This window comes from Dendrobates tinctorius, unplaced genomic scaffold (genome assembly GCF_039654945.1).
Source record: "Dendrobates tinctorius isolate UK_male_01 unplaced genomic scaffold, ASM3965494v1 ptg000063l, whole genome shotgun sequence".
NCBI lineage: Eukaryota > Metazoa > Chordata > Amphibia > Anura > Dendrobatidae > Dendrobates > Dendrobates tinctorius.
The window spans coordinates 22,687,139-22,709,066 of NW_027361731.1; the positions used below are offsets into that span (position 1 = coordinate 22,687,139).

The 21,928-nt window shown below is 46.7% G+C and overlaps 1 pseudogene; it reads left to right on the forward strand.

The window, feature by feature from the left end:
* The window catches only part of LOC141094357 (uncharacterized), a 93,359-nt pseudogene that overhangs the window by 61,006 nt on the left and 10,425 nt on the right, over nt 1-21,928 (forward strand).

Below are 21,928 nucleotides of genomic sequence, written 5' to 3' on the forward strand. Positions count from 1 at the left end.
CCGGTACCGAGAGGGGCGGCTCAGGATGGACCGGAGTAAGACTGAGACTGGAGTTGGACGGCAGGAGCACTGGAGACAGGACTGGAGTAGGACGGCAGGAACACAAGGCAGGGCTGGAGTAGGACGACAGGAAGACTGAAGGCAGGACTGGAGTAGGTCGGCAGGAACACAAGGCAGGACTGGAGTAGGTCTCCAGGGACACAGGTAGCGGGACTGAGAAGCTGCTGTGAGGAGCAGCCGAGACAGGAACTGCAGCAGCAGTGTGTGCACGATGGAGCGAGGCCAGAGTGTCAGGAAACACAACCATCAGGCGCCTCCCTCAGGGGGAAGCGGCCTGATATGGGCCCCGTCTGGTCAGCCATTGGTGCACAGGTGCTTCCGGGTTAGGGCACAGCCGGAGCATAAGAAGCAGGAAGGAGGCGCGGCCGCGGCCTATGGCGCATGCGCATAGCATGCAGGGAAGGCATCGGTCGCGGACCTGTCTCAGGTGACCGCCGCGGCCGTCGGGTGGAGAGAGGCTGCGGCGTGGGAGCGGAGGGCGACTGCGGCGTGGGAACGGAGGCCGGGTGAGTATGGCGGAGCGGTGTAACACACTCCAGGGTGAGCTGTGCTTCCGGGTAGCGGACCACTGACGTCGTGTGCGTGATGTACAGTACAGACCAATGTTTGGACACACCTTCTCATTCAAAGAGTTTTCTTTATTTTCATGACTACGAAAATTGTAGATTCACTCCGAAGGCATCAAAACTATGAATTAACACATGTGGAATTACATAATTAACAAAGTGTGAAACAACTGAAAATATGTGTTACCACGGCTGGTCGGGTGAGGATAATCTCCAGGAGTGGACCCTTTGGATCGTGGCACCGAGGGGCTGCCAGGTGGAGCCAACCCCTATACAGGAATCGTTAGGAGCAGGCCCAGGGGTTCGGGTACCACGATAGCCGGTACCGAGAGGGGCGGCTCAGAATGGACTGGAGTAGGCGCACGAGACTGTAGGAGATAGGACCAGAGTGGGGTTGCGGGACTGGAGTATAGACAGCAGGATAACTGGAGACAGGACCGGAATAGGACTGCGGGACTGGAGCCTAGACAGCAGGATGGAGCAGGAACACGGGAGGCAGGACCGGAGTAGGACTGCAGGGCTGGAGCTTAGATAGCGGGACGGAGCAGGAACCCTGGAGGCAGGACTGGAGTAGGACTGCAGGGCTGGAGCATAGATAGCAGGATGAAGCAGGAACACGGGAGGTAGGACTGAGAGACTGCGGCAGGAACACGAGGAAGCAGGACCTAGTGTGCTAGCAAACACACCGATCAGGCACCTCCCTCAAAGGAAGACGGCCTGATATGCCCCTGTCTGAACTGCCATTGGTCCGGTGGCGCTTCCGGGTCAGGGCATTGCCGGAGCATAATTGACAGGAGGGAGGCGTGGCCTATGGCGCATGTGCATTGCATGCAGAGACGCCGTCGGCTGCGGACCTGTCAGAAGGGACTGCCGTGGATGGCGGAGGGCTGCGGCGCGGGAGCGGAGGTCGGGTGAGTATACAGTGGCGGCGTGACAGTGTGTCTTATATTCTAGGTTCTTCAAAGTAGCCACCTTTTGCTTTGATAACTGCTTTGCACACTCTTGGCATTCTCTTGATGAGCTTCAAGAGGTAGTCACCGGAAATAGTTTTCACTTCACAGGTGTGCACTGTCAGGTTTAATAAGTGGGATTTCTTGCCTTATAAATGGGGTTGGGACCATCAGTTGTGTTGTGCAGAACTCTGGTGGATACACAGCTGACAGTCCTACTGAATAGACTGTTAGCTGCTTTTTTCTTGCCATAATACAAATTCTAAGTAAACAAAAACGAGTAGCCATCATTACTTTAAGAAATGAAGGTCAGTCCGAAAAATTGGGAAAACTTGGAAAGTGTCCCCAAGTGCAGTGGCAAAAATTATCAAGCGCTACAAAGAAACTGGCTCACATGAGGACCGCCCCAGGAAAGGAAGACCAAGAGTCACCTCTGCTGTGGAGGAGAAGTTCATCCGAGTCACCAGCCTCAGAAATCGCAGGTTAACAGCAGCTCAGAATAGAGACCAGGTCAATGCCACACAGAGTTCTAGCAGCAGACGCATCTCTACAACAACTGTTAAGAGGAGACTTTGTGCAGCAGGCCTTCATGGTAAAATAGCTGCTAGGAAACCACTGCTAAGGACAGGCAACAAGCAGAAGAGACTTGTTTGGGCTAAAGAACACAAGGAATGGACATTAGACCAGTGGAAATCTGTGCTTTGGTCTGATGAGTCAGAATTTGAGATCTTTGGTTCCAACCACTGTGTCTTTGTGCGACGCAGAAAAGGTGAACGGATGGACTCTACATGCCTGGTTCCCACCGTGAAGCATGGAGGAGGAGGTGAGATGGTGTGGAGGTGCTTTGCTGGTGACACTGTTGGGGATTTATTCAAAATTGAAGGCATACTGAACCAGCATGGCTACCACAGCATCTTGCGGCGGCATGCTATTCCATCCGGTTTGCGTTTAGTTGGACCATCATTTATTTTTCAACAGGACAATGACCCCAAACACACCTCCAGGCTGTCTAAGGGCTATGTGACCAAGGAGGAGAGTGATGGGGTGCTACGCCAGATGACCTGGCCTCCACAGTCACCAGACCTGAACCCAATCGAGATGGTTTGGGGTGAGCTGGACCGCAGAGTGAAGGCAAAAGGGCCAACAAGTGCTAAGCATCTCTGGGTGCTCCTTCAAGACTGTTGGAAGACCATTTCCGGTGACTACCTCTTGAAGCTCATCAAGAGAATACCAAGAGTGTGCAAAGCAGTAATAAAAGCAAAAGGTGGCTACTTTGAAGAACCTAGAATATGACATATTTTCAGTTGTTTCACACTTTTTTGTTAATTATACAGTTGTGGCCAAAAGTATTGACACCCCTGCAATTCTGTCAGATAATACTCAGTTTCTTCCTGAAAATAATTGCAAACACAAATTCTTTGGTATTATTATCTTCATTTAGAGATAATTATTATGGTATTATCTTCATTTAGCTGCCTTTAGTGGACTCTGGCATGCTAAGAGACCCATTAGACAAAAAAGCAGATGGGATCTTGAGGCACACGTGGGAGGCAGCTGCAGGGGGACTGAAATAGGCGATAGACGGGACATGTATTACCCGCTCTCTTATGATCTGACTGCAACAGAATAGCTGAGGAGTAAGGTTCCAAGGAATGAGATCTTGGTCAATATGTCTCTGGTGCAAGGGGAAGCAGCCTTCTTAGCGGACTCCTCAGCAGACTCTGTGAGGTTGGCAGCTAGAGCGGCAGACCTATCTAATGCAGCTAGATGCACTTTGTGGCTAAAAGGGTGTCCAGGTGACTTGCCTTCAAAAAATAGACTCTGTTCCATTCCATGTGACTGTCAGTTTCTGTATGGGCAGAAGCTGGAGGATATCTTGGAAAAGGCTGGGGATAAAAAGAAGGGTTTTTCCCATTTCCCAGGTGAAATCGGGAAACCTTTTTGGAGGAGGAAATTTAATAGAGGTCGTCCCCCTGGGGAAAGGAAGAGCTTGGACATCAAAGACAGAAAGGGGTCTGGTTACATATCACAGGTAGGAGGGAGGCTCTCTCTCTTTCTCCCTGCCTGGGTGAACATCTCCCCCGTTGTTGGGTACTGAATGTCATCAGGGGCGGCTTAAGGATAGACTTCATCTGTACACCCCAACAGACTTTTGTGTTAACACCCTGCAGGAAGTCTCCAGAGGAACAACTAGCCCTGGAGGCAAAAGTCTTGGGACTGGTGCAAAAACAGGTTCTACAATAGGCCTCGAGGGAAGAGCAAGGAAGGGGATTTTATTCCCCCCCTCTTTTTGATACAAAAGCCAGACGTTTCTTGAGAACTACTGTCAAACTGAAGAAACTCAACGGGTGGGAAGTGAATTACTCCTTCAAGATGGAGTCAGTAAACACGGCTATAAAAATGTTGTTCCGGGACTGCTTCATGGCGGTCATAGACTTAAAAGATGCCTATTACCACATCCCAATCCATCGGGACCATCAAAAGTTCCTAAGGGTAACTCTGTATGTCCAGGGACAGGGCAGGCACTATCAGTATGCAGCCCTACCATTTGGTCTGTCTATAGCTCCAAGGGGGTTTACCAAGGTGATGGCGGAGGTGATGTCATACCTTAGTTCTTGGGACATAGTTATCATTCCGTACCTGGATGACTTCCTTATATTTGGGAGGTCTGAGGGTCACTGTGTAAAACAGGTGGACAAAGTGACTTTGACCCTAAAGGAGCTGGGGGGTAAATAACCAAGTTAAGGATAGCACCGGAAAAAGTACAGTCCTTCGTCAGGTTGGTTCTGGACTGAGCGCCAGCTCTGCCTCCTGCCAGAAAACAAGATAGTCAAAATAATAGGTTTGGTACTGTCAGCAGTACAGCAGCCCGTAATGACACTGAGGAACGTGATGTCCCTGCTGGGATCTCTAACATCCTGTATACCGGCAGTAGGCTGGGCACAATTTCACCTAAGGCAGCTGCAGTGGGAAGTCCTGTCGGCGCAGAGATCATTGAAAGGACATTTAGAAGGAAAAATACATCTTTCCTTAGTCGTAAGGGAGCATTTGGCATCAGGGGTCCAGTGGTTAAGACCGGTAGAGGACGTAATTACGACAGATGTGAGTGGCACGGGATGGGGAACACTTCTAAGGTTCCACTCAGTACAGGGAACCTGATTTACTCTAGAAAGAGGTCAAGGTTCGTATGCAAAGGAGCTGTGAGCTGTGGAAAAGGCCTTAAGACATTTTCTCCCTTTACTTCGGGGTCGCCATGCCCGGGTCATGTTGGACAATCGGGAAGTGGTGGCTTATATCAACCACCAGGGGGGAATGTGGTCCCGTACCCTTATGGGAGTAGCCAGCATCCTGTTTCAGCTAGTAAAACAACACTTGCTATCTCACTCGGCGCTTCACATAAGGGGAATGTCAAACGTGAAGGCTTCCTGACTCGCAGGGAACTGAGACCGAGGGAATGGTCTCTAAACCCTCGATTATTCCAGCATATAGTGCAGGCTTGGGGCACGCCAGAGATAGACTTGTTTGCCACCTTACACAACAGGAAAGTAAAGATCTTCTGCTCGCTAGATTCAAGGGAAAATCTGTTTGCGGTAGACGCCCTTCAAATATCTTGGTGGTTCACCATGTTCTACGTGTTTCCTCCGATAGCTATGATTCCAGCGGTAGTGAGGAAGATCAGAGAGGATCAGGCAAAAGTAATTCTCATTGCTCCGTTTTAGCCGAGGACACCATGGCTCTCCCTTCTAAGGTGGATGTCTGTTAGCGATCCATGGATTCTGCCAGAGATTCCAGACCTATTTACCCATGGACCAGTATGCAACTGTAACAACCCTGCTAACATCACTGCATGGCCACCCATCACCCACACACCAACTTACTCACTGCTCCAGGTCATGCTGTGATTTCTGTCTGCTGCCAGCTTCATGCTCTGTGCCTCTTGTCTCCTGTCTGCTCTGTGCATGTTTCCTGGCTGTGTGCATAGGGGGGCGGCGCCAGAACTCTCGGGTTCTTATGGAATCAGGATGCACCTGTCTAATGAGTCCCTGACCAATTACCAAGAGCCCTCTAGTATTTAGGGCAGCTCCACCCAGTGGATCTTGCCTGTGAAATGTTAACTCGGTTAGTTTCGTGCTGCTGAGTAAGTCAGGTCCTGTCCTATATTTTGCATTCTCTGGATGCTTTATTCCTTGTCTCTGTACCTTGCCTAGTACCTCCGTCCGCCCTCCAGGAGGCAGAATATCATGATCCCTGTACTATAGTTTCTTACCTTGCCTTGTACCTCTGTGTCCACCCTACAGGAGCCAGAATATCCTGGTCCCTGTGCTATTACTCCTTGTCTTGTCTTATCCTGGTCTCTGTGTCTTTGTTCTAGCCTTGTGTTGTACATGTCCTCTCTGCCCACCAGGAGGCAGTATTTCCTGGTCCTTTTGTCTTTGGTCTTGTACCTTGTCTCATACAGTTACCTTGTCTGAACTCTTACCTCTGTCTGTTTTCTTGTCTGTGGCTTCTTTCCCTGCTGTGTCTCTCCTCTGTCTGCTTATGATCCGCACTCTTGCGGCTCTGCCTGTGCTCCGCACCCTTGCGGCTCTGCCTGTGCCCCTCACCCTTGCGGCTCTCCTTCTGTGTGAACAGGTCCAAACCTGTTCCATCATACTCCACTCCTTCCTGCCTATTCCAGTACCTGCACCTTCTGTGTGAACAGGTCTCTACCTGTTCCTTCATATACCAGTCGTGCCTGCCCTGTGTCTCAGCCATGCCTGCCTGCCCTGGGTACCAGCCGTGCCTGCCGTGCCCACCTGCTTGCCTCTCAGTCGCACATGTCCAAGTGTCCTGTTCCCCTGTGGGATCAGCAGCCACAGCCAGACACCACCCTAGAGTGGCACCTGGCAGCTGCCTGCCGCACAAGCCTGACCTCACCATCAGAGGCTCCAGTGAAAACCAAGGCAGCTGTCTTGGTCACGCCCCCTCCAGGGTAGTCTGGTTTGTGGCATAGTGGGGCCTCAAACCACCCCTGACAGCCACTCTCAAGTGAAGTGCTTTCATCTGGCAGCATGGAATTTGAGAGGGTGTTACTGAGTCACCAAGGATTCTCACCAGGGCTAGTCTCCACCCTGTTGAAGAGTAGGAAGCCGATTACATCAAAAATCTATGGCAAAACATGGACGAAGTTCCTGGAGTTCCTAGGTTGACTTTGAGGGATGAAGCTCCAGTAGGGGCTATTTTAGAATTTCTACAGGTGGGAATGCAACTTGGGTTAGCAACTAATATGCTCAAAGTTCAGGTTTCGGCCTTGGGGGGGCCTTGTGTAATTGCAACCTAGCATCCAATAGGTGGGTGTCCCGTGTTATTAAATCCTGTAGTAGGTCTAGGCCGGTCACAGTTCCAAAAACTCCTCCTTGGGACCTGAATCTAGTCTTAAGAGGCTCTAACCAGGAATCCGTTCGAGCCCTTACAAGAGCTGTGAGCGAAATTCCTCATTCTTAAAACAGTGTTGCTAGTGGTCTTAATGGCGGCCTGTAGGGTAAGTGACATACAGGCCCTGTCTATATGCCCCCCATACACACAGGGTTTTGAGGACAGGGTAAGTCTAAGGCCAGATCTGGCCTATCTCCCCAAGGTAGTTCTTAAAGGGAAGGTGCCGCAATTTTATATAATTTGCAAAAAAATAGTAAGTTACAAAACATGTTGTTTCAGCAAATGTTGTACTAACCAGGATTTATGGTTTGTTTGTAATAATGTTTTCATGTAGCCACTGGGCGCTGCCATCTTGATTTGCAGATCTGTGGAGGACTCATACAGTCTGCAAATATGGCCGTCCCTGCACATAGGAAACTGCGGTCGGCTTCCGACCGCACATTGCAGCCTCAGTAGCAGAGAACTGGGCACGCCCCTGTGGGCTGCACCATTCACTGCTGTAGGTGTGGCTGGGCGCCATTGTACTGTAGCCCAGTGCTATCTGCTGAGCTCCACTTACCCTCTATCACAGGACCACTTGTGGCATAACGGGTCCTGTGTTGTGAGGAGAGGCTGAAGAAAAGGAGAAGGTGGTCAGCAGAGGAGAGAAGCGCTCACTGGAGCCGGAGGATGGAGAGTGGTGAGTGCGGGTGACTTTCATCTATGCTCCTCTGTACTGCTTACTCCAGGCTCAGCCCTGTGCTTCCTGCTCCAGCGTCCTCCTGCTCTGTCTCCGCCTCCTCACACACAGCCCCAGTGATCTCCGGTAATCTGACACCTTTGATTTTATGGCTGTCTGAGGAGGACAGTGACTTATACAGCCCATAGTCTTGTGTATAATTGGGGGAGGGCTGGAAGTTTCACCAGTGTGGGCATATCTGTAATACTGTCGTCTGAGCCGTGCATCTAATCCTCTCCTGTGTGATACTGCCTGCTGAGCCGTGTATCTAATCCTCTCCTGTGTGATACTGCCTGCTGAGCCGTGTATCTAATCCTCTCCTGTGTGATACTGTCTGCTGAGCAGTGCATCTAATCCTCTCCTGTGTGATACTGCCTGCTGAGCCGTGCATCTAATCCTCTTCTGTGTGATACTGCCTGCTGAGCCGTGCATCTAATCCTCTTCTGTGTGATACTGCCTGCTGAGCCGTGTATCTAATCCTCTCCTGTGTGATACTGTCTGCTGAGCAGTGCATCTAATCCTCTCCTGTGTGATACTGCCTGCTGAGCCGTGCATCTAATCCTCTTCTGTGTGATACTGCCTGCTGAGCCGTGCATCTAATCCTCTTCTGTGTGATACTGCCTGCTGAGCCGTGTATCTAATCCTCTCCTGTGTGATACTGCCTGCTGAGCCGTGTATCTAATCCTCTCCTGTGTGATACTGCCTGCTGAGCCGTGTATCTAATCCTCTCCTGTGTGATACTGACTGCTGAGCCGTGTATGTAATCCTATCCTGTGTGATATTGACTGCTGAGCCGTGTATCTAATCCTATCCCGTGTGATACTGTATTCTGAGCCGGGTATCTAATCCTCTCCTGTGTGATACTTTCTGCTGAGCCGTGTATCTAATCCTCTCCTGTGTGATACTGTCTGCTGAGCCGTGTATCTAATCCTCTCCTGTGTGATACTGTCTGCTGAGCCGTGCATCTAATCCTCTTCTGTGTGATACTGCCTGCTGAGCCGTGTATCTAATCCTATCCTGTGTGATACTGACTGCTGAGCCGTGTATCTCATCCTATCCTGTGTGATACTGTATTCTGAGCCGTGTATCTAATCCTCTCCTGTGTGATGCTGCCTGCTGAGCCGTGTATCTAATCCTATCCCGTGTGATACTGCTCTCCTGAAATACTCTGTGCTGCTGTCACCCTGCTCCCAGAATCCTTGCTGCCTGCCATCCTCGGTGACCGAAGACCCCATTCCTCTCTCCTCAGATCCCGTCCTGGCGATGTGTGAAAGCGAGGCGACAGGGGCCTGATGTATGGTGGAAGGAGCAGGGCGACAGCTGCACAGAGTATTTCAGGACAGCAGTGTGCTGGTCTGTGGGGGGCGCCCTGTTCGGTGCCAGGGATTGTACATAGAGCGCTGTGTTTTATTCACATGGATGGACCGTCTGCTTGTCTGCTCCACAGAAATCCAGGAAACATGTCTGCTGATTGATGGCCTGTTCTGATCCAGACTTTACATGCAAAGACAGTCAGTAACTTTGCAAGCCCCATCAAAATGGCTGCTCACTGTGTCTATAGATGTCATAGGTTTTTGTGCCAGATTTCAGTAGCTGCTCCCCCTAGTGTTAACAAGTGGAAATGCCAAACTTTTTAAAATTATTTTTCATATTTTGCAAAATTAAAAACAAACGATAATATTTTTTAAGAAAATGTAAACATTAATTCTTTACATTTTTTCAATTGCTGAAAAAAAAATTTTTGGATGGCACCTTCCCTTTAAGTTCCATAGGAGCCAGGAGATCACCTTGCCATCATTCTGTAATAACCTTAGGAATCCAGGGGAAGAAAAGTTCCATACTTTAGACGTGAGAAAGTCCATGTTGCATTACATGTCCATGACTAGTCAGTGGAGGAAAGATCAGTCCCTATTTGTAGCCTTCCAGGGTAGCAAAAAGGGGTATCCAAAAGTACCATTGCCAGATGATCAGGGAGGCCATTAGCTTGTCCTACTCCGCGAGTGGTTCTCCAGTTCCTGAAGGCATCAAGACTCTCTCCACCAAAGTTGTGGCTACCTCCTGGGCAGAAAAGGCAGAGGTATCGATTGATCATATATGTAAGGCCGCTACCTGATCCTTACAGTCTACTCTCTTTAAACACTACTGACTAGATCTGTCCTCCTTGGCTGACCTAACCTTTTGTAAAGGGGTGCTGCAAGCGGTGGTCCCTCCCTAAGGTGTTTTTCATTCTCCAAAAATCTTTCAGGTGTGCTGTCTTGGGGGAAGGGAATACACCAAGGTTACTTACCGGTGGCCTTTTTTTTTCTAGAACCCATGATACCTCCCCCTTTTTTCACTCCCTTGATGTGCACTATAGTTTGGGTGCCTTTTTTTTATATAATGTGGTGGTAGTTTTATCATGTGAACTAACCAGTGGGCCACTCATGTTCTGTAAACCAACTGAAGCGAGGGAGAGGTACTGCCGTTTTATTTTCAGTAGGTTTCCTGTCCTGGCTGGGCGGATGACCTCTCTCAGGTGTGCTGTCATGGGTTCCAGAAAAAACGGCTACTGGTAAGTAACCTTGGTGTTTTGGCAAGGCACATCAGCTCTATGTTAACAGATGGAAAAATGAAGTATATCAAGAAAAGAACGCTGTCCCTACTGTGAAACATGGAGGAGGCTCTGTTATGTTCTGGGGCTGCTTTGCTGCATCTGGCACAGGGTGTCTTGAATCTGTGCAGGGTACAATGAAATCTCAAGACTATCAAGGGATTCTAGAGAGAAATGTTCTGCCAAGGGTCAGAAAGCTTGGTCTCAGTTGCAGGTTATGGGTCTTGCAACAGGATAATGACCCAATTTGAATTGAGAAGGGGGAGGGCACCATCACATAAAGGGGGGATCCACCTGCAGTATGTCTATAAATATACTAGTAGCAACCAAAGACAAAAGGACATACAAAAAAAGCAGGGATCACCATGCAAAATGACAAATTTATTTCATGGGAATACACAAAAAAAACAATGTAAAACCAGTTAAAATACAAAAATAGTTACAAAGAGTAAGCTATATACCGTAGCTATATATGCATCTTTTTGTTAATATGAGGTCTTTATATACCATTTATTGTTGAAATGAGGTTAACTGTTGCTCCTATATGTAAGAGTTACTCTTTGTAACTATTTTTGTATTTTAAATGGTTTTAAATTTTGTGGGGTTTTTTTTTGTGTATTCCCATTCACCCTGAAGCCTGTTTTCACCTTCCTGACCGGCCAATTTTTACAATTCTGACCACTGTCACTTTGAGGTTATAACTCTAGAACGCTTCAACAGATCGCAGTGATTGAGACTGTTTTCTCATGACATATTGTACTTTATGATAGTGGTAAAAATTCTTTGATATCACTTGCGTTTATTTGTTAAAAACACGTAGCTTTGGCGAAAATTTTGAAAATTTTGCAAATGTCAGACTTTTAATTTCTATGCCCTTAAATTGGAGCGTCATATCGCACAAAATAGTTAATAAATAACACTTCCCACGTATCTACTTTACATCAGTACAATTTTGGAAACATTTTTTTTTTTTTTTGTTAGGAAGTTATAAGGGCTAAAAGTTGACCAGTGATTTCTCATTTTTACAACAAAATTTGCAAAACCATTTTTTTAGGGACCACCCCTCACTTGAAGTGACTTTGAGGGGCTTGTATGACAGAAAATAGCCAAAAATGACACCATTCTAAAAACTGCATCCCTCAAGGTACTTAAAACCACATTCAAGAAGTTTATTAACCCTTCAGGTGCTTCACGGGAATTTTTGGAATGTGGAAGAAAAAAAATAGACATTTACTTTTCTTTCACAAAATTTTCCTTTTAGACCTAATTTTTTTATTTTTTTTACTTTTGCATGATTAACAGGAGAAAATGGACCATACATTCCTGCGATCTTTGGGTGGCAGAATGAAAAAATCAACAGCACATGAAGAATTGGTTTTATTTATTTATTTACGCCGTTCTTCGTGCGGTATAAGTGATTGGGTGACTTTATTCTTTGGGTCAGTGCAATTACAGTGATACCAAATATGGATACTTTTATTGTTTTTTTATTTACATATTTTAATGGGAAAATATTTATTATAATCTTTATTTGGGGATTTTTAAAAATATTTTTACACTTTCTAATTTTTTCTTAGCTTTTTTTTTAATTTTTTTTTTTTTTACATTGTCCCAGTATGGGAAATCACTATATGTCAGATAGCTGATCTGACACTTAGCACTGATCTGTATCAGATCACTGATCTGACAGGCAGGGAAGGAGGCTTCACAGGTCCTGCTCTCAGCAGGCACTGACAAGCCTCCTCTCTGTAGGGCTCGGAAGGACCCCATGGCCATCTTTGTGCTGGGGTCTCCATGGAGACCCTCAGGAAAACGCAATCTCATCATGTTGTGAGGGAAGCGTGCAGGGAGCCCCCGCCCTGCTCAATGCTTCTCTATGCTACTGGCATTGACAGTGGCATCAGAGGGGTTAAATGCCTGCAATCAGTGCTAGCATGTACAGCTTACGTCGGCATGTGATTGCCGCGGTGCTCAATGTGAGGCTATGTGATCGTGCCGCTGCAGATATACTGCTCATTGCGGGAACGCACCTCCCGCAGAGCAGCATATGTACGGCGCATGTCGGGAAGAGGTTAAAATTCTGTGGACGCCTGGTTGAAAAGCAATGTCTGACTTTCATTTGTTCATTTTCATAGATTAGTTATTTATTATTACTTTTGTTAGATTCAGGTTATTTCTGTGACCATTGTGGGTTTTTCCTTCATTAATCGAGGGGAACCAAGAATTTTGACCACGTGTGTATATGTAGAATTTCTATCGGCCGTACCGGTCCTGGAAGGACAGTCAAGTGAGAAGCCAAACCGTTTTGAGGTCAACAAGAAATATGTAGGCAGATCAGGAAAGGATATAGAAGTAGGGTCCGGTAATAATCTACTCAAAACCGGGTAACAACTTAGCTCTGGTAATAACAGATTGGCTAATTTGATTCTTACACAATGAACTAAGTGACCCTGTGAATTTAGTGCAGCATCTCCACCAGCGCAGCCATGGACTGTATTGGGAAGGCTGGTTAGAAAAGTGACAGTGCAGGAGCATGCCAGTACAAGACCATTACAGAGTAGTCATGGTGAGACGTAACATGGCAGCATATGAAGTTCTTCTATGTACAAAGGTGTTTCTCTATACCTTCTGTACACAATTCATTATTGATGCCCTACTTTACGTGATGTGTTGGATGAGCTCACTTGGGAAGAATAAACATCTTGATGCAGAAATGAGCAAACTTTTTTGAAATGACCATACTGCTAAGAACAAAGATCATTTTCTCCCCTCTGCATTTGGCTGCGTGCGGGCACCAGGCAGCATAATAACACTGTTAACCTGCAGGTTGACTGCATATCTGCAGGTTAACAACGCTATTTCTCTAGCAACCTTCCACGACAGCATAGGAGGAGAATGTCTCCACGCCCTAATGGGGGACAGGAAGCACGAGAGGTTAAAAGGTCCCTCCCACCTCCCTCTCACCAGTGACTTTCCTGTCCCCATGGGGCATGGAGAGGTCTGGTATGCTGTGTGGCAGGCTGCTGCAGCGTACCTGGAAGATTCAAAAAAGCCGGGCAGTGGTGGTCGGTGGCGCCGCCTCCCCTCCTCCGATCTGCTCCCGTCTTCTCTCGAATTCGGAACCGTTTCCAGGCCCTCCCACCCTCCCCCATGGGGAGTAAAGCAGGCCAGTGATCCCTGACCGGAGACCTCCCGCAGCTCTCCGGTCTCTCCTCCTCCCCCTGCGTGCAGTGCGATATCGGAAGTGACGTTACACGCGGGTCACTTCTGGGGTATGTGGAGGACGCGCTGTCATGGCGGCTCCCATCCTATTGCCGGCGTGTGGAGCTCCCCAGCGCTTGCTGTGCCTGCTCCGGGACCCAGGGAGGAGGAGAGGGAAACAGACGACTGCGCTGAGGGCGGAGTTAATCCCATATTAACCAGCCGGAAGACGCCGACAGGTAAGATGAGAATCCCCTGTTAGCATGGACGCGTCTTCCTGCCCTGCATCTGCAGAGCCCAGCACTGCCCCAGCCACAGTAAGTGTCCAGGGGTGGGTCCTAGTGGTGCGGTCAGGGCATGGGTCCTCAAAATGCTTCTCCCCCTTATTTCATAGGGAGAAAAGTCTGCCCATAAGAGCACCAATACATCTAGCAAGTCGACCAAATGTGCCATTTGCAGCACAAAATTTCCCTCAAATTGGGAGAAGCTATATCAAGCTTGCACGGATAAGGTGGTTAGGGCTGAGCATCCGTCATTGATAGACGAAATTCGCAGCTTGGTTACCCATCAGGTTCAAACCTCCTTAGCTGCCCTGCCCCCACCTCCACCACCTCCATTCCCTTCGATTGTGGGTTCACCACCCCCTAAAAAACGGAAGATTCAAATAGAGGATTCAGAATCAGGATCAAAAAGATCATACAATTCGGGATCCGAGAATTGGGAACAACCAGGAACCTCTAGGTCAGCCGACACTAGAAGGTACCTCCTTTCCACGGAATATGTGGAGGTGCTGGTCAGTGCAGTACGTGCCACTATGGGCCTAGAGGACGAACCCGTCACGCAGACAGCACAGGATCGTATGTTCGGCGGATATGAAGGGCCTAAGCGAACGGGTTTTCCAGTTCACAGGAGTGTAGCAGATATGATTTCCCAGGAATGGGAGTATCCAGACAAACGCTACTCGGCCCCTTCAGAACTCCGACATAGGTTTCCCCTAGAGGGAGAGGAATTTAAGTGGGACATCCCAAAAGTAGATGTCCAGGTAGCAAGGGCGGTAAAAAAGACGGTTCTGCCGTTCGATGATGCATCCCAGCTTAGAGACCCTATGGACCGTAAAGCAGAAAGCCTCCTAAGGAAAGCCTGGGAAACCTCTGCCTTTAATCTAAAATCAGGAATCGCGTCCACTTGTGTCTCTAGGTCCCTCTTCCAATGGATTGAGGAGCTGGAAAGCCATATTTCTCGTGGTACCTCAAGGAGTGATCTCCTTAACTCTCTTCCTATCCTGCAGAGAGCTACGGGTTTCCTGGCGGATGCATCTGTGGAGATGATCCGTGCCTCCGCCAGGGCTATGGTCCAGTCAAATTCCGCCAGGCGGGCCCTCTGGCTTAAAACATGGAGCGGGGATGTTGCATCCAAAGTTAAACTCTGCTCTTTACCCTTCAAGGGCGAACATGTTTTCGGCCCGGCCTTAGACGAAATTCTATAAAAGGCCACAGATAAAAAGGTGCTTCCAGAGCAAAGGACCACAAGAAAGCATCTTTTTCGAGCCCCCCAGAGTCAGTCATCCCAACCGCGAGGAAAGGTAAAGACGGGAAGATAGAGCTACGCTAAAGGGAGAGGCAGGAACATCCTGGTCCCCCAGCAGCAGCAATCACAAGAAAAACAATGACCCGACCCCGGTGGTCGGCGCTCATAGCAAGTGAGGTATTCTGCTACATACAAGCAATCTGATCATAACCTGTATGTAGCAGAGCAGATCGGGTTATGGCAGCTTCTAGACTATTAAAGCACGGCAAAAGTTAAAAAAAAAAATTAAAAAAAATATTTAAAAATTTAATAAAATATAAAAGATTAAATTACCTCATTCAAAATAAAATGATAAAAAAATAAAAGATACTCATATTTGGCGTTCAGAATCACCCAATCTATCAATTAAAAAAAAAAAGAATTAACCTGATCGCTAAATGGCGTAGCGAGAAAAAAATTAAAAATGCCAGAATTACTTTTTTTTTTTGATCCCCACGACATTGTGTTAAAATGCAATAATGGGCGATCAAAGGATTGTATCTGCCCCAAAATGGTCTAATTAAAAATGTCAGCTTGGAACGCAAAAAATAAGCCCTCACCCCACCCGAGAGCACGAAAAATGGAGACGCTACGGCTATCGTAAATTGGCGCCATTTTTATCTTTTTCAAACTTTGTATTTTTTTTTCACTACTTAAAAAAGAACCTAGACATGTTTGGTGTCTATGAACTCGTAATTACCTGGGGAATCATAATGGCAGGTCAGTTTTAGCATTTGGTGAACATGGTGAAAAAAAATCTAAAAAAAAAAATAAAAGTTGTGGAATTGCATTTTTTTTTTTTTTTTTTGCAATTTCACCGCACTTGGAATTTTTTACTCATTTTTGAGTACAAGATATGGTAAAACCAATGGTGTCGTTCAAAAGTACAACTTGTCGTGCAAAAAAAACAAGCCTTAACATGGCCATATTGACGGAAAAATTAAAGTTATGGCTCTGAAGAAGAGGAATGAAAATCAGAAACACAAAATCGAAAAAGGGCCACGTCTTGAAAGGGTTAACATGGCACAAAAATGTACCAATAAAATTGCTCACAATTTGAGCGTAGAACTGGTTCAGTAGCTTGTCCTCGTATATGCTCCCCTAATCCTGGTATATGCTCGGCTTGCTTGGTATATGCTATCTATCCTAGCTTGGTATTTGTCCCCCATCCTATTATATACTCCTCCATCCTGCATGCGCTGCTGTTCTATCCATACATACAAACAAGCAAATAAAAAAAATAATAAACCTTTCCCCTGCTCCCCTGCTATGTGCTGTCGTTAAATAAAATGGCGCCGGAGTCAGCGCATGCTTATACCGTGCTGTCCGGCGACATTTTGTTTATGACACTGTGTGTGAATTTGTCTTCAATAAAATAGCGCCTGAGATCGCGCCATGTACAGGGGCTGACTCCGACCCAACACTCCTCTTCCAGCCTCACCGGAGCTCACGGTACGTCCTCATGTATTCAGTCAGCGCCAACGCATACCGCAATCTCCAGCGCCACACTCCTACTCCATTCTCGTTGTCCCTGTCACCTCTATTAATGCTGGATGCATCTTTCTAACACTGGCCACATTGAGCAGGCGCAGTCTATACCGGCTTCAGACAGAGGGACGCATCCAACGCTACATTATAGATACAGTCATGGCCTTTGTATTGTCAGGTGACATGAAGGCCAGAGATTAGTAATGGAGAGGCGTCATTAAGAGTCAGTCAATTTGAATAAAAAAAACACACAACAAGAATAAAGTCTTTAATTGAAAGAATGACACCGACTCCTTTAATGAATCTAAAATAAATCATACATCATCGCCCAGTCCACTGAAGGCAATGTCTCCTGTAGCAGAATTAAAATAATAAACAATATTCCTCACCTGTCCGCCGAGTAGATGATAATCCATTTGTCCCATGACGAGTCTAGCTCTGCTGCATCTACATGGCAGGCCGCCATCCAAAAAAGACACTGAGCCGTGCATGGCTGCTCTGCTCAGCAGCATGCTCACGATGCCGTCAAGAAGGTCCTGTGAGTTCACAAACAATGTGTCAGGAACACCGCACTGCACTTGCTTACTGAGTCAGTGCGCGTGTCCTGAGTACAAAACCTGTGCTCAAAGATGCCTGTGGAGCGGGGCAGCAGTGGTGACGATGTGTGCTTCAGACTAACAGGACCTGAAGCACGTGACTGCTGGGGGCGTGGCCTAACCCACAGAGCTAGGAGCTGAAGGAAAACTCCTAGAAAGGTAACTACGGGACAAATTACCAAGGGGCATAGACAAACGTAAACCAGATCAAGCCGGGGTCAAAGCACGAGATAGCACAACAATACCAAAGGGTTAGACAGAACGGATAGTCAGGACATAGCAATAGATCAGAAAACCAGAACGGGCAATAGACAGTACAATAGGGACAAACTGTAATGGAGTAACGATAGCCAAGCCAGGAGGTCAGAACCGGAGAAGACAATAGTACCAAAACGTGAGACAGAGAACAGAGTGAGGGGACAGACCAGGTCATACACGGGAAGCAAACAAGCAAAGCAGTATACACACATACACACACCAGGGGTCAGACACACAGCCAGAACAACAGTATAGCTGACAGGGAATCCTAGTCTGGAGTGAGTTTAAATACCCCTCCCAGATCCAAAGGGAGGCCAGCAAAAGTTAACCCTGAGAGAACAGGACATTAACCATGTCCTATACCATGACACAATGAACTCGGTTCGACTCACTAACTTCAGCGCTATCGCTGTGGGAAGAGTTCTAACAGCACTTGCACTGACGTTAGTAAGTTGAACTGAGTTCATTGGGCCTGAATTCCCAGGACCTTTCTGTTGGCACCGCGAGCCTCAGAAATTTCTTGCGCTCGCTGTGACGTCAGTGAGGTGAAAGGAGTTCACTGTGAGATGCTGAGCAAGCATGCGCAGCTCAGTTTCTCTGCTGGATGGCATGCTGTACAGTCGCTTCATGCAACAATGCAGTCTGGCTGTAGCAGAGCTAGATGCGACGTGGGACAAATGGATTATTAGCTTGGCAGACAGGTGAGGAATATGGTTGTTCTTTTAATTCTGTTACAGGGGACATTGGCTTCAGCAGACTGGGCGATGACATGAGTATGGTTTAACTTAGGTTTGCTAAAGGAGTCTATTATTCTTTCAATTAAAAGGCTTTATTCTCGGTGTGTTTTATTTTTTACAAATGCAAAGGTTTTTTTTATATACAATTTGACTATGGGGTTAGTAATAGGGACATCTTAATGACACCTCTCCATTACTAACATCTGAGCTTGATGTCACCTGAAAATACAAAGGTGCCATCAACTCCCCCAACCATCAACCCACTTGCCACTGCACTAGGGCAAGTGAGAAGAGCGAGATTAAGTGCAAGATTTGGCGCATCCTGTGGATGAGCCTTTTCTGGGGTGGCTGAGAGCTGATGGTTTTTAGTCTAGGATGGGGCCAATACACATGGACCCTTCCCAGGCTAATAATATCAGCCCGCAGCTGTATGACTAGCCTTTGCTAGTTATTAATTATAGGGTGACCCTACTTCATTTTTTTTTGGGGTGGTCACTCATTATAATAACCAGTAAAGGCTAAGTATACAACTGAGAGCTGATATTAATAGCCTGGGAAGCTCCATGGGAATTACCCCCTTCCCAGGGCTTAAACCTCAGCCCTTCAGCCATCTGCTTTACCTCTGCTGGTTATGAAAATTAAGCCCATGCACTTTTTTTTTTTCAAAAAAATAATTTAATTAAATGTGCAGTAAGCTGCACACTGTACTAATTATGTGTGTGACTGACATCTTTATATCTGTCATTTCTATGTACATATACTGTTTGGAGTCTATTTGTTCTGTCGCGTCATACTGATTCTGCTGTACGCGGCAGATAAATTGCCGGCTTCCGTCAAATATTTTATATAATATATATATATACAGTGCCTACAAGTAGTATTCAACCCCCTGCAGATTTAGCAGGTTTACACATTCGGAATTAACTTGGCATTGTGACATTTGGACTGTAGATCAGCCTGGAAGTGTGAAATGCACTGCAGCAAAAAAGAATGTTATTTCTTTGTTTAATTTTTTTTAAAATTGTGAAAAGTTTATTCAGAGGGTCATTTATTATTCAACCCCTCAAACCACCAGAATTCTGTTTTGGTTCCCCTAAAGTATTAAGAAGTATTTCAGGCACAAAGAACAATGAGCTTCACATGTTTGGATTAATTATCTCTTTTTCCAGCCTTTTCTGACTATTTAAGACCCTCCCCAAACTTGTGAACAGCACTCATACATGGTCAACATGGGAAAGACAAAGGAGCATTCCAAGGCCATCAGAGACAAGATCCTGGAGGGTCACAAGGCTGGCAAGGGGTACAAAACCCTTTCCAAGGAGTTGGGCCTACCTGTCTCCACTGTTGGGAGCATCATCCGGAAGTGGAAGGCTTATGGAACTACTGTTAGCCTTCCACGGCCTGGACCGCCTTTGAAAGTTTCCTCCCGTGCCGAGGCCAGGCTTGTCCGAAGAGTCAAGGCTAACCCAAGGACAACAAGGAAGGAGCTCCGGGAAGATCTTATGGCAGTGGGGACATTGGTTTCAGTCAATACCATAAGTAACGTACTCCACCGCAATGGTCTCCGTTCCAGACGAGCCCGTAAGGTACCTCTACTTTCAAAGCGTCATGTCAAGGCTCGTCTACAGTTTGCTCATGATCACTTGGAGGACTCTGAGACAGACTGGTTCAAGGTTCTCTGGTCTGATGAGACCAAGATCGAGATCTTTGGTGCCAACCACACACGTGACGTTTGGAGACTGGATGGCACTGCATACGACCCCAAGAATACCATCCCTACAGTCAAGCATGGTGGTGGCAGCATCATGCTGTGGGGCTGTTTCTCAGCCAAGGGGCCTGGCCATCTGGTCCGCATCCATGGGAAGATGGATAGCACGGCCTACCTGGAGATTTTGGCCAAGAACCTCCGCTCCTCCATCAAGGATCTTAAGATGGGTCGTCATTTCATCTTTCAACAAGACAACGACCCAAAGCACACAGCCAAGAAAACCAAGGCCTGGTTCAAGAGGGAAAAAAATCAAGGTGTTGGAGTGGCCTAGTCAGTCTCCTGACCTTAACCCAATTGAAAACTTGTGGAAGGAGCTCAAGATTAAAGTCCACATGAGACACCCAAAGAACCTAGATAACTTGGAGAAGATCTGCATGGAGGAGTGGGCCAAGATAACTCCAGAGACCTGTGCCGGCCTGATCAGGTCTTATAAAAGACGATTATTAGCTGTAATTGCAAACAAGGGTTATTCCACAAAATATTAAACCTAGGGGTTGAATAATAATTGACCCACACTTTTATGTTTAAAATTTATTAAAATTTAACTGAGCAACATAACTTTTTGGTTTGTAAGATTTATGCATCTGTTAATAAATCCTGCTCTTGTGTGAAGTTTGAAGGCTCTAACTTATTTGCATCTTATCAAACCTGCTAAATCTGCAGGGGGTTGAATACTACTTGTAGGCACTGTATACACACACACACACACACACACACACACACACACACACACACACTGTGTGCAGAATTATTAGGCAAGTTGTATTTGAGAGGATTTTTTTTATTATTGAACAACAACTATGTTCTCAATCAACCCAAAAGACTCAAAGCGTAATATTTTTGGAAGTTGGAGTGGGTTTTTTTAGATTTGGCTATCTTAGGAGGATATCTGTTTGTGCAGGTAACTATTACTGTGCAGATTTATTAGGCAACTTAATAAAAACCAAATATATACCCATCTCACTTGTTTATTTTCACCAGGCAAACCAATATAACACAAAATTTAGAAATAAACATTTCTGACATTCAAAAACAAAAAAAAATAATCCGTGAACAATATAGCCACCTTTCTTTACGATCAACATTGCGTGTCGCAGCCACCACAGCCTCCCAGACACTGTTCCGAGAGGTGTACTGTTTTCCCTCCCTGTAGATCTCACATTTTATGATGGACCACAGGTTCTCTATGGGGTTCAGATCAGGTGAACAAGGGGGCCATGTCATTATTTTTTCTTCCTTTAGACCTTTACTGGCCAGCCACGCTGTGGAGTATTTGGATGCATGTGATGGAGCATTGTCCTGCATGAAAAATATTGTTTTTCTTGAACGATACCGACTTCTTCCTGTACCACTGCTTGAAGAAGGTGTCTTCCAGAAACTGGCAGTAGGTCTGGGAGTTGAGCTTCACTCCATCCTCAACCCAAAAAGCTCCCACAAGTTCATCTTTGATACCAGCCCATATCAGTACCCCACCTCCACCTTGCTGGTGTCTGAGTCAGAGTGGAGCTCTCTGCCCTTTACTGATCCAGCCTCGGGCCCATCCATCTGGCCCATCAAGAGTCACTCTCATTTCATCAGTCCATAAAACCTTAGAAAAATCAGTCTTAAGATATTTCTTGGCCCAGTCTTGACGTTTTATCCTATGTTTCTTGTTCAAAGGTGGTAGTTTTCCAGCATTCCTTACCTTGGCTATGTCCCCGAGTATGGCACACCTTGTGCTTTTTGATACTCCAGTAACATTGCAGCTCTGAAATATGGCAAAACTGGTGGCAAATGGCATCTTGGCAGCTTCACGCTTGATTTTCCTCAATTCATGGGCAGTTATTTTGGGTTTTAGGAAATTTCGCCCCCGTACGTTTCACCTCCAGCAGTTCACACCCGGATGTTACGCCAATATCTCAGTTCTGCAGAGATGGTTGGTGGGATTAACCCTGTAGTCAGTCAACAGTCCCGCTGCTTCCATACATAGCCTGCATTACGGGGGTATTCTCATGCCGAACAGCAAAATAAGGCAG